Source organism: Bufo bufo, chromosome 2, assembly GCF_905171765.1.
Source record: "Bufo bufo chromosome 2, aBufBuf1.1, whole genome shotgun sequence".
In the NCBI taxonomy this organism is placed as follows: domain Eukaryota; kingdom Metazoa; phylum Chordata; class Amphibia; order Anura; family Bufonidae; genus Bufo; species Bufo bufo.
The window spans coordinates 274,692,109-274,705,492 of record NC_053390.1 but is presented as its reverse complement, the minus strand read 5'-3'; the positions used below and the strand labels follow the sequence as shown (position 1 = coordinate 274,705,492).

Below are 13,384 nucleotides of genomic sequence, written 5' to 3'. Positions count from 1 at the left end.
GATATTGATGGTCTATTATGAAATTAGGCCATTAATATCAGGTGTCACCTAATGTGAATGGTGGATCCTGTGTTATCTATATATAATGGTTTTAGCTGTTAATATACACTCACCTAAAGAATTATTAGGAACACCTGTTCTATTTCTCATTAATGCAATTATCTAGTCAACCAATCACATGGCAGTTGCTTCAATGCATTTATGGGTGTGGTCCTGGTCAAAACAATCTCCTGAACTCCAAACTGAATGTCAGAATGGGAAAGAAAGGTGATTTAAGCAATTTTGAGCGTGGCATGGTTGTTGGTGCCAGACGGGCCGGTCTGAGTATTTCACAATCTGCTCAGTTACTGGGATTTTCACGCACAACCATTTCTAGGGTTTACAAAGAATGGTGTGAAAAGGGAAAAACATCCAGTATGTGGCAGTCCTGTGGGCGAAAATGCCTTGTGGATGCTAGAGGTCAGAGGAGAATGGGCCGACTGATTCAAGCTGATAGAAGAGCAACGTTGACTGAAATTACCACTCGTTACAACCGAGGTATGCAGCAAAGCATTTGTGAAGCCACAACACGCACAACCTTGAGGCGGATGGGCTACAACAGCAGAAGACCCCACCGGGTACCACTCATCTCCACTACAAATAGGAAAAAGAGGCTACAATTTGCACAAGCTCACCAAAATTGGACTGTTGAAGACTGGAAAAATGTTGCCTGGTCTGATGAGTCTCGATTTCTGTTGAGACATTCAAATGGTAGAGTCCGAATTTGGCGTAAACAGAATGAGAACATGTATCCATCCTCTGATGGCTACTTCCAGCAGGATAATGCACCATGTCACAAAGCTCGAATCATTTCAAATTGGTTTCTTGAACATGACAATGAGTTCACTGTACTAAAATGGCCCCCACAGTCACCAGATCTCAACCCAATAGAGCATCTTTGGGATGTGGTGGAACGGGAGCTTCGTGCCCTGGATGTGCATCCCTCAAATCTCCATCAACATTGCTATCCTATCAATATGGGCCAACATTTCTAAAGAATGCTATTAGCACCTTGTTGAATCAATGCCATGTAGAATTAAGGCAGTTCTGAAGGCAAAAGGGGGTCCAACACCGTATTAGTATGGTGTTCCTAATAATTCTTTAGGTGAGTGTATATAGTAAAAAGGATAATTAAAAATACCCACCAAACATATGTTTAAAATAAAAACTTGATTTAAACAATAGGTCATTTTCTGATGGCACATTCCCTTTAAGTGTAGCAACATATGAAATAAATAATGGCATGAGTAGGAATGAGTGAATGATGTTGTCATCACATGGTATATCTGTTTGATTGGCATGGGAGACTGCACTGAGAGAGGAGTTGTAAATTAGAAGCAAGAAGCATGGAGAAGTCTCCTGTATATAGTGCACACCTGCATTGTGATCTCACAGCCAGAGAGCAGAAACACTCCTCCATCTTTCAAGGACAAGATATCCTCTTTGGTAGCAGATAAAAAGTTTATGGCAGTTATCAAAACCTGAATTTGTTATTTAGGCATCAAAGAAAGATTTTTTTTCCAACTATAGTTAAGTATAGGACTAATTATAGTCAAGTATGTTTTGTGTCGTGTACAAAAAAAGTCTCCTCTTGTTACATGAAAAAACGTCAACAAGCGCTGATGAAGGATTTTTTGGTTTTCTTAGTGCTGTTATTTGAATGTCAATATGTTAGTTACCCAAGGTGTCTCAGCTCTGACACAAACTATAAAGGAATTGTGCCAGGTTTAGATGCTGTCCCCTATTCACAGGATAACTGATCATTGGTGGTCCCATCGAGACTGAATGGAGTAGCAGGGTGCATGCCCAGCCTAACGCTCTATCAAATTGGGTGACAGGACCCCCATTCTCAGGATCAGTGGGGATCCCATTCGTCAGAGCCTCCGAGAGAAGTCAGATATGCCCTATCATGTGGATAACGGATAACTTCTAAACTTAGCACAACCGCTTTAATAATAATTTAAAAAAACTTAAAAGGGTTCTCCAAAATGATTATGGATTTGTTATAGATATGCTCATGTAGTTGATTACCTCATGTATATATCTCCCCTATACTTTTTCTTTTGGGACTCTCCTCACCCGTTTTCACCATGTGAAAGAATCACTCTGGTTTATTACATCCCGTATGTAGCATGTCCTGTTGTATCCGACCAAACCCATGATGCACTTCTTCGTCTGCCATTGCTCCAGCACCGCCACTAGCAACACCCAGCTAGTTACATAGCTCCTCCTACCAGCTAGTTACATAGACACTCCCCCAGCACTGACACGCCCATGGACATATTACAAGAAATAAGGAAGAGCTGCATGGACATGGTCATGTGACCTCAGCCTAGAACAGAAGATAGGAGCAATATAAAGGTAAAAGAAATACATTATAAAATTATAGCTACCGTCATAAATGATTATTTTAAAGGATGTTGATTCAAACCAGTCAATGGCTATAATTCCTGCCAAGAGCAAATACCCAGGAGGACATCTACACTGCACAAGGTAAAAGCAAACAGTAATACAATGAGGCTTTATTATGAGGAATATTCCATTTCATATATTTCAGGCTTAGAATATCTCAGACTAAAACATGAATCTAAAAAGCAGTGAGAGCCGGTTGAATATGTACATTCTGCAGATGGAAAGGGTCTGCCTCCAGCTTACCGTTTTTAGAATCTAGCAGACAGCCTGGAGAACGGAGACAAAACTGTCCTAATGTGATCAGATCCAAATGACGTTAGGATAGTGCTTTGTTTCAGTGAAAAACATATTAGTGTAATGGCATGCTGTTGAATAGTCATATTATCTGTGAATAGCTTCATCGTAATGCTCTTCATGATCCTCACCATTATATGATAATATCATAACATACTTACAGAGTCCTCATCACTCTCCTCAATGTCTCTAGAAATAATGACAGCAGTTCTGCTTTTAGCTTTTCTGGCAGCTGATAAATGTTCTCCTGAAGCGGTGGTATCAGATGTCAATCCACGTTAACTGCTGCACAGAGAAGCTCACCAAGAGCAAGCTTGTCAGAAACATATTACAGATGGGCAGTAGTCAATATTGCTGTATTAAATGTAGTTTTTACTTTGGCACTAAGCCTGCCAGAGGAAGTCCTTAGGGGAACACTAACATCATTTTCTCCTCTTTAATTCCGTTTTTCTCAGGTCAGTGTGCATGAAATCCTTTTCTATTCACTCCGTGTGTACCAAAATGTATTGCCTAAAGTACATTTGAAGAATAGCGTGTACTTAGACCCCTGAGACTACATGCCTAGGATAATACCAAAGAATGAGGGAGAAATCTGGAAAATGGAAAGCGTTGGCATGAATGAATTAGGTTACAACTGAATACAAGTTCAGAAGTGCACAGCTTCATTTCTAGTGGTCACCTATCAGATATATGCATTAGTTTCCAAACCGTACTTGCAAAATTGCAATTTTACTTCTTTCCTTCGAACCATTCTGGTTTGAACAGGATTAGAATGGACAAAGCAATAGTCATCAGGACTAGAGTGCCTACATCATTTTGCTACCAAGATGTGAAATCTCTGCTGAGTCTTTTAGCCACCAAGGCGTGGACAATATTTAAAGGGGTTGTCCACATTTTTTAATGGTCCCCACTTCATGTCAGTAAGCACTTTAACAGTGATAGTTAGAGATGAGCAAATCGAATCCACTGAAGTGGAATTCGATCCAAATTTCAGGATAAATTTAATTTGCCTCAAAGCCGAATTTCCTCGTGCTTAGTGGTATTAAATCGATTTACCTGAAATAGTCAAAAAAACAAAAAAAAACATATTTACCTACTCCATTTGCTCGCAACGGGCTGGCCACCACTATCTTGATTGAAGATCTCGGCCAAAATTCTGTACGCGGTGACATATGACCTCACGACGGCAGCCTGCATGATGAAGTCCCCTCGGAGTGTGCCAGATTTTGCGCCAGATTTTCAAGCAAGATGGAGGCGGTAAGTTTGATGGGGATACAATAATGGGGAGCAGCGCTATCGCAGCTCCCTGTCATTGCACCTGCTACTTACAAAAAAATGCAAAATGAAGCAATTTTATTTTTTATTCGGCAAAGCAGACTAATCAAATTCTCTAAAACGTTGCTCAATTCTAGTGATAATGTTGGAAATATTCCAACCAAGCCAGCGCTGCGCTCCTTCATGTAATTAAGTTGCAGGCACTTGTTGCACAATGTACATGGGTTGCACTTGCGCAGTAAGGCAGCCTGCGCCCATTAGCTGTGAGTCCCACTCCTGCTAATTAACTGTTGACAATAGGTCATCAATTTATAAGGCTGACTGCAAAGCACTATGGGCAAACCCACCAGGACGTGGTCATATGACCCTCCTTATCCATCTTCCCATTATCCTTGTATTCGGACCTGCTCTCAACTGTCTCTGCATCCTTACGATGCAGAGACAGTTGAGTGCTATAGTGAAGCAAGGACCCATCCGCTCACTGGTTCACATTTCAACTGCTTGCACTCTCATCACACCTACGGGGAATGATGATGATTCCTTGATCCCTGTGCTCAGTCAGCGCAGCAAGTACGATGATGTCACGTCATAGCGCCTGCTGAGGAGGAGAGCATGTGTGCTCTATTCTTCAGGGGAAGGGGTTATTTTGTTAACAATTCAGGGGCCAGCACTACTGTAAAGGGCTACAAAAGGGGGCATTCCACTATGTGGGGACACTAAATGTGGGCGCACTAATGGGGCATAATCACTGTGAAGGGGAAATTAAGGGGGCATTTTACCGCAGGGGGCACAAAGAGGACATAACTACTGTGAAGGAGGCATCAAAGGGGCGATTCTACTGTGTGGGGACACAAAGGGTTCTAGCTGGGATTGGGCAGTGTATAGATATTAACCAGAGTTAGAGGCGTGGCTTAGCAGCAGTGCTTGTAGCTGATAATGTACCTCCTTGGGCATTTTAAAAGTGAAAAAACTGAAATGTGAATTGGACCACTTCTTTTAATAGGCCAGTCCGGATAGCACACGGACAGAAAATCTTACCTTCTGAATAAGGCATTAGAAGCATTAGAAATGATGAAACACAAACATAAATGTTATTGTGTCACTGACGTCTTTACATCCATCTAAAATAATCTAGACCCAGTTTCTGCATTTTGATCATAATGAAAGTTCCTTTCAGTGAGTACAAAAGTACTTGTTTAACAATTAGGAAAATAAAAGATATGCTATAGAAATTCAGTAGGTGGTACTTCAGGTTCTCATTGTGGAATTAGAATAATAAATGCTTCATTTCATGCTTTGTTAAAGAGGAGACCGTGCTAATGCTTCCCGCACAGCAGCAGAATAAGGTATAAGTCGAAATTCTGGAAGCAGAAAATGGATTTAACTGTAAAATGTATTGTAGAATAAAATATGATAAAGTGTTGTTTTACTGAAATGGAAACCCTAAAGGCTGATATATTTGATACCATCATGGTCTAAAATAATATCTTGAAATTATCATATCTTACATAAGGAATTTCTAGGCAAAACAAAAGATGATTAGGAGGACGAGAAATTAGCTATTGATTTAGAAATTAGAATTCTGCTCATGCTGGTATCATGTCTTTCATTATTAACAGAGCCATAACCATAATGATGGCGCCAAAGTGTGCCAAATCCTATTGGGCATTGGCCATCTAAAAGTAACAGAAACCCAGCAATTTGAACCCTAATGGTAGCCTAAGATGAAATATCTTTTTCAAGTATGTGATAGATAAAACAAACAAACAGTCTCATAGTACAGTCAGGATTTCATAGTCACTTCTGGGTTGTATTTTCTATGCCAAGGAGACCAGTTTTTTTCTGTTCCCCCCCCTCCCCCCCAGATAATTGCTAACTTTATTCACATTAACTGTACCATTGCTTCTTGCAGGAAGAGTATAGAAATGTATTCAACTGATCATTGGATAACTTGTGCATTTCCATAAGATCGCTTACAACCTTTAGAGAACTTTTTGAATTTGCATATCATGTCTACTGTAAGGGGTTATCCAACAGTAGAAACACCCCCACAGTGCCCAGGCTCCTCCTAATGAATATACTTACCTGGTCCCCAGCACCCTCATCACTCCAGATTCCTGCAAGGCCAATGCGACATCTCCCTATCTCGCAGACCAAAACATCCAGTGACGGGCGGCGGAGTTCAGCCCCCTTGCATCAAGGGTGATAACAACGGCGGCCGTGCAGGGATCTGGAGGGATGCGGGTGTCGGGGATTGGGTAAGTATCTTCCATAGAAGGGGCCCGGGCATTGTGGGGCGTGTTTATACTGTTGGATAACCCCTTTAATCATCAACTTTATGTTCACCACCTGGAAGTAAATAAGACTTCCTATATGGAAATAACTTTGCTTCTAAGTCACTCTGTGTTCTAATTAAATTCTAAAATTGCTTTCTTCATATTCTTTCAGTCTCTTTCCATCTCAAGAGGTCTGTCACAAATACGAGGAATCCCTTGAAACTAAGCACAGTTATTTTGATATAAAACACTACAAATTGCTTTTGGGGTTGTTTTGCAGTTTTAATTTGTTTAAATGATTTATACCCAAAACTTAAAGACAATCATATATTAGTAAATTCTAAATGACAACACCAGCAAATTGTGCTAATTATGCGTCATTACCATGTTTACTATGTATTATGTTTTTAGTCATTTGTAGCAGTCATTTTTGGTGCAGGAAGTGCCGACGTATTGCCCCTTTTGACGGTAAACATTTTTATCTACATCCTGACAGCTGATTGGCTTTTCCTGTGACCTCCCAGCTGAGCAACAGTGAATGTAATTGGTTGGACTAGTTCTTAAGTATATTTTCCTCATGGCTCTATGAGATAATAAAATGTGGAGAATTAAATAGAAGAAATAGTAACACAGAAAGGATAATGACTCAAAAAACAGTAACATATGTACTTTAAAATACAACTTCAAGTTTGAGAGAAATTGACCTTGATTTTATGTGAATTATCCATCTTTTTAGGAGTAATAATCCCTCACAGGGGATTTTGTCATTCCCTATAAGTATATTTACTGTGAAGTTCTGGCCTTCAAGAACACAGCTGTTCCTTGACAGAGCATAGCTCAGCAGAGAGCAACCCAAAGGTCAGAAGCCTACATCAGATTATAATCTTCAGATCACACAATACTCATCTATGCAATGACAAATAAAAACTATAAAAGATGTGAAATGTTAAAGTCTTTTGTGTTCCATAATAGACAGAAAGCATAAGCAATTCAAACTTCATAATTTAATATGTTAAATCCTCACCCCACACTCTCTGTCATACAGTGGCAACTATATAGATATAAATATCACAGAGTTAAATATTGGCTAATATTTTAAGATGATACCTACTAAAATATATGAACCTTCAGTTACCTTTAAATGGTCATTCTTTTGATTTTCATTCTGAGTATATAAAAAAATATATATATAATTACAGTATGTCTTGGTAAAAAGCTACTGAAGTCAGTGATACAGAAAAGAAATTCTTCAAAGTAAGTCTGGAGGTCATAAAGGAGAATAGTATCCTGAGGATTTTGAATACATCAGTCTTTAGAGGCAGGTTCTGAGTCAGTGGTTCTCCCACCAGGGGTCAGGGCCGGAGAGGCAAGAATAGAAAAATGGTTATATGTGCAGTCCTCACAGGGGTTCTTTGACATTTTAGTGTTTTTTTTTATTTTGTTATTCCGTATCTCTGTCAAGTGCTAAGACAGCCTCCTAAACACTGAAATCACTTATCATTTAGGAAACTTCATAGCCATAGCATTTATCTTCTACAAATCAATAGTGCAAGTGGTGGTACATTTTTTTTTAATATATCTTATTACAGTAGAATTTATCTTTCTCTCCTTATCAGACTCCTCACCCTTTCCTCCTAAACTAATCACTCCATCTTCAAAGATGAATACAAATATGTATTATCGGCTCACCTAGAGATCAGGTTATAGTTGTTGCCCATAAAAGTCTATGAGGCAGAGCAAAGGAGGGGGAGTAAGAAGCAATGCAGAGAGATAGAAAGCATAACCACACATAGATGCTGCTACACCAGTGCGGCTGCCTCTTCTATGTATGTGAGAGAGATAGGAATAAGTAATCATGTTCTCCTCTCGGTTTTCTGTGTATAGGAGACACCATAGCAGCTAGTCTCCACCCATTCTGGAACTGTAAATTAGAGATGAAGCCTGCAGAGAAGTAAAGCTGGTGATAAAAACAGATAAAAGTCATATAATGGGCAGAAGTTGAGTCACGCATGTACACACATGACAGTTTATTCTGAAAAGTCACATTGAATGGTAGCAACATTTCTTCTCCCGTTTGATCATTTTGTACTTGGGATCTTATACTGTGGAATTATTACTCCATCAACCTACCAATATAGTTATCTAAAGCTACCAGACAGAAAGCAAATAAAGCAAGTTTGAAGTTCTGAATTGTTTGCAAGCAACATTTTTGGCAATCAAAGAAAGTTTTTTTAATGTAACCAATGGCAATATATGAAGAAAGAAGTATATGGATAAAAATCATAAAATATCCCAAAAGTAGTGATGTCTAGGATATGGTAGTTCTATGTCATAACATTAATGATTAGTGTTTTTTTTTTTTTTTGCATCAATCAATGCAAAATTAGAAAGGTATTTTGTGGCTATATCCTTATATGTCTATTGAACAACTACAGTATCATCATTCTAATGTATTACCTGTGCAGTGAGTCAAGTATAAAGATAATGCTGAACATAATAGGGTAGATCTACTAATAATATAAAAGTGCAAACCTAAACGAGATACTCTAAAAATTTCGTTACAACTGCCATTTTTATGACAGCCTCGCCAGTTTACAAAAAGGGGGCATGGTGTTGGCACGGTGTGGGTGCCAAATCTACATCAGCCCTGAGTTAGAGTAGATTTCAGTTTGGTGCACAGACTGTCAAAGGAGGCATTCAAATTTAGTAGCGCAGGGCCCACCAAGATCAACTTAGCACACGCAGGTCATGATAAGGCCTAGAGTATATGCCAAAATTTCTGTGTGTCTAAAGACACAGCCCCTCCACCGCACCCCCTTTTGCTCCCCGTCAGCCTAGGCAAAAAAGTGTCTGTGATACAATATATGAGGCACACAGCTTCTGTCTATAGTATATTTACCTTAATGGCTGAAAACCTAGCAAAATTCTCTGTCTCACAATACTGATACAGTATTTGAGAAACACATGTGAATTAAAAGAAATTCCTACCAGATTAGTAGGATAACAGGTACATTAATGAGATTGTCCTGTCTTGGCCTTTCATGGCAGAGATGAAAATAACCCAGAGTAAGCACTGACTCAAGTGGCCTTGCTATGGGAGATACAGAAAATGCAGAGTGCCAGGTGTTTGGCTGTTTCTGTGAATCCAGGATACCGGGCCAGTACTTTAAACAAAAGACTAAAATGGGACAACCCCTTTAAAATTGAATTTATCTGTTAACCCTTTATGGATGCAGACTTTGTTACTCAAAGCTCAATTGTTTTTTCTTGTTTTTTAATGTCTGCATTTCAAAAGCCATAACTTTTTTTTATCAACAAATGAGGGGTTATTTTATGCAGGGCAGGCTGTATTTAATGGTAACATTTTGGGGTATTTCAGGTGAATTGTATAACATTTTAAAAGGTTATAGGGGCGACAGTCGCCTGTCGGGCTTCGGTGTGGGAGGGAAACACCACACTGAGCATAGGAGGGAAAGGGGGAACAGAATCAGGCCTGAAAACTAGGGAAATACAACACACAGAACCTAAACTAAATACAAAAGGGAAAGCAAAGACTTACAGTAACTTCAAAGAAACAATGGAAACACCAGGAACTCAGCCGAGATCCAACCACAATCTATCCAAAGGTCCAAACAGAAGCTATAAACCGCACAGCATTGTGGGAGAAGCAACTATAGAGAAGGTTAAATTACCCTAATAGCCACACCTGGGAAAAGAAGGTGTGGCAAGCACCGGAAACAACACAGACGTCATTTGATCCAAACAGAAAACATGTCAGATCAAACCACGTGTTGCCAGTCTCACCGATCTCCTGCCACCTGTTGCGGGAACGTCCGTGACACCGCCATTGTTTTTAGGGTTTTGTTTTTACTGTAATAGTGCATGGTAATAGTAATGTTTTGACTTTATTCTGCAGGTCATTATTATTATGGATATACCAAATTATTTTTTTTTTTGCTGTTTTACTACTTTTAAAAACTTAAATACTTTTTTTTTACTGCCAATGGAGGAATCACTTTTTTCAGGGCAAGCTATAGTTTTTGTTGATACCATTTTGGAATACATGGGACCTTTTGATATTTTTTTTTACAGTGTTTACCATGCAGGTAAAATATTAGGATACTATAATAAACTGGGTTGATGAAGATGTGGTAACCAACTATGCATATATATTTTTATTTTTCATAAATAAAATGGCTGTCATGATAAGTACACGACAGCCGACGGTTTTATTAGTGGGCTGGCTCCTTTAGGACATAGGGAGCTCGCTCTTTCTAACAGCTCTTATGCTATGATTGTTATTAACTGCAACATATAAGGGGTTAAACTGCTGTAATCTGAGATATCTCTGATCTCATCACTGAGACGCGGAACCCTGTGGTATGATACAGCTGGCACTTACAAGCAGTGGTGTGGGCCTTGCTCCTAAGCCCACACCCTCTCCATGATATACTGTTAAGGAAATTATGACACAGAATGTTACCATATTTTTCTCTTTATAAGATGAACCTGATTATAAGACACATCTAGGTTTTAGAGGAGGAAAATAAGAAAAAAATATATTTTTCATCACACCTCAGATTATACCCTGAATCTTTCTGCCCCCAAATCATCCACTCAATCTTCATTAGACCTTAGATCAGACTCCCAATCTTCATCATACGCCCAAAGCAGACATCAATATTTATCAGATCTTATATCAAACCCCCAATCTTTATCAGACTTCAAGTAAGACCCCCTAATCAGACCCCCAATCTCCATAAGACCTCATATCAGAGCCCTAATTTTTATCAGACCTCAGTTCAGACCCCCCAATCTTCATCATGCCCCAAATAAAATCACCAATCTCTATCAGACCTCAGATCAGACCCCCAATCTTTATCAGACCTCAGATCAAATCCCCCAATCTTTATCAGACCTCAGATCCCCAGTCACACCCCAAATGTCCATCAGACCTCAGACAGTAAAATAAATAAAACAATTTATCTTTCCTACTCTGGACAGCGTGCTCTTCCTGCAATCACCACCCCCTGGTCTTCTGCCGGCACTGTGCTGCACTGCGACCTGACGTCACACAGCGTCACGTCATAGTCAACGTGTATGTGCACTACATCCTGATGCTATGTGCAGTCAGAATACAGCACAACAGGAGCACGGAAGAAGACCAGAGAGCAGTGTGTAAAGCCAGTAACTACACTCGCCGCTCCCCACACCTCCTACATACTAATGAGCACTTCCATAATGGAAGCAGTCATTAGTATTTGCTTTATAAGATGCACTGACACCCCCATCACCACTGACACCCCATCACCCCCATCCCGACCCTACACACACACACACACACACACACACACACACTTTTGGGGAAAAAAAGGTGCATCATGTCAAAGATCTGAAAGGGGCAATACCCAATATCCAAGCATTAGGGTCACATTTTAGCTGCAAATTATAAATGGTTTACAAGGGAGAACAGGAGCCAAAGTTTCATAATTCTGTTTGTTCCACTTGCAGATGTGTCTGTTTTATTGTAACAAGAAGTCCTGCCATACTGGTTGTGACTTTTAAGTTTACTTCTTAGCAAGTATGAATTTTGTTATTGACAGAACATGCTGTCAAAATATTTTTCTGTTTCTGAGAAGCTAATTCAAAAGTTACAATTAGAGATGAGTGAATTTCTTTGATTTGGCTGCTTCAACGAATTGAAAAGAAAAAATTTGCTTTGTGATGAATTACTTCGTCACGAAGCGCATTTTTTTGTAAGTAGCAGGTGCAATGACAGTGAGCTGCGATAGCGCCACCCCCGTCATTGTACCCCTCAGATGCCGTGTTCATACATGATCGCGGCATCTGAGTTTAAAAACAGTGTAAAATTAACAATAAAAAAACAATTACATCAAACTTACCACCTCCATTTGCTCGCGATGGGCCGGCCGCCGCCATCTTCAAGCAAGATGGAGACCCGTCGCGTGCAAATGGAGGTGGTAAGTTTGAATTTTTAGTTTTTTATACTATTTCAGGATAAATCGATTTGCTGACCCGAAGCACGAGGAAATTTGGCTTCTAGGCGAATCGAATTCCACTTCATGAGATTCGATTTGCGCATCTCTAGTTACAATCAATATGGCTGTACTTCATCTTGTCAGTTTTGCAAAAAATATCTGCTAATAACAAGACAGAAAAATGGCAACAGGTCTGTATATCGAATAGACTTAATCACAAAAGTTTTGCAATTTGCTAATATAATGTTACATTCAGCAAAAAAAGAATTCCGGAAATTATTACTCTTCTTAGCTTTAATGACAGTTCTGCTAAGCTTAAATGAGATGTGACAAATTGGTTTTCATTCAGAAGTTTATGTTCATCAGTTACTCTAGTTCCCATTACTCATTGGATTTTTTTTTTTGTTTGTTTGTTTGTTTGTTTTATTCAGATTTTTTTGCAGTTTTCTCTTATCCCCCATGCTTGAATCCGGCTTTCAGTCATATGTCTGCTATTCCATCATACCTTAGGGTGTCCTGATATTAGCAGTACATACAGTACAGACCAAAAGTTTGGACACACCTTCTCATTCAAAGAGTTTTCTTTATTTTCATGACTATGAAGGCATCAAAACTATGAATTAACACATGTGGAATTATATACATAACAAACAAGTGTGAAACAACTGAAAATATGTCATATTCTAGGTTCTTCAAAGTAGCCACCTTTTGCTTTGATTACCGCTTTGCACACTCTTGGCATTCTCTTGATGAGCTTCAAGAGGTAGTCCCCTGAAATGGTTTTCACTTCACAGGTGTGCCCTGTCAGGTTTAATAAGTGGGATTTCTTGCCTTATAAATTGGGTTGGGACCATCAGTTGCATTGAGGAGAAGTCAGGTGGATACACAGCTGATAGTCCTACTGAATAGATTGTTAGAATTTGTATTATGGCAAGAAAAAAGCAGCTAAGTAAAGAAAAACGAGTGGCCATCATTACTTTAAGAAAAATCAGCCGAAAAATTGGGAAAACTTTGAAAGTAAGGGCTATTTGACAATAAAGGAGAGTGATGGGGTGCTGCGCCAGATGACCTGGCCTCCACAGTCACTGG

The 13,384-nt window shown here is 39.4% G+C and overlaps 1 protein-coding gene across 1 annotated transcript in view; it reads left to right on the top strand.

Moving 5' to 3' along the window:
* The window catches only part of SEZ6L (seizure related 6 homolog like), a 420,457-nt gene that overhangs the window by 115,298 nt on the left and 291,775 nt on the right, over nucleotides 1-13,384 (top strand). The window lies entirely within an intron of this gene.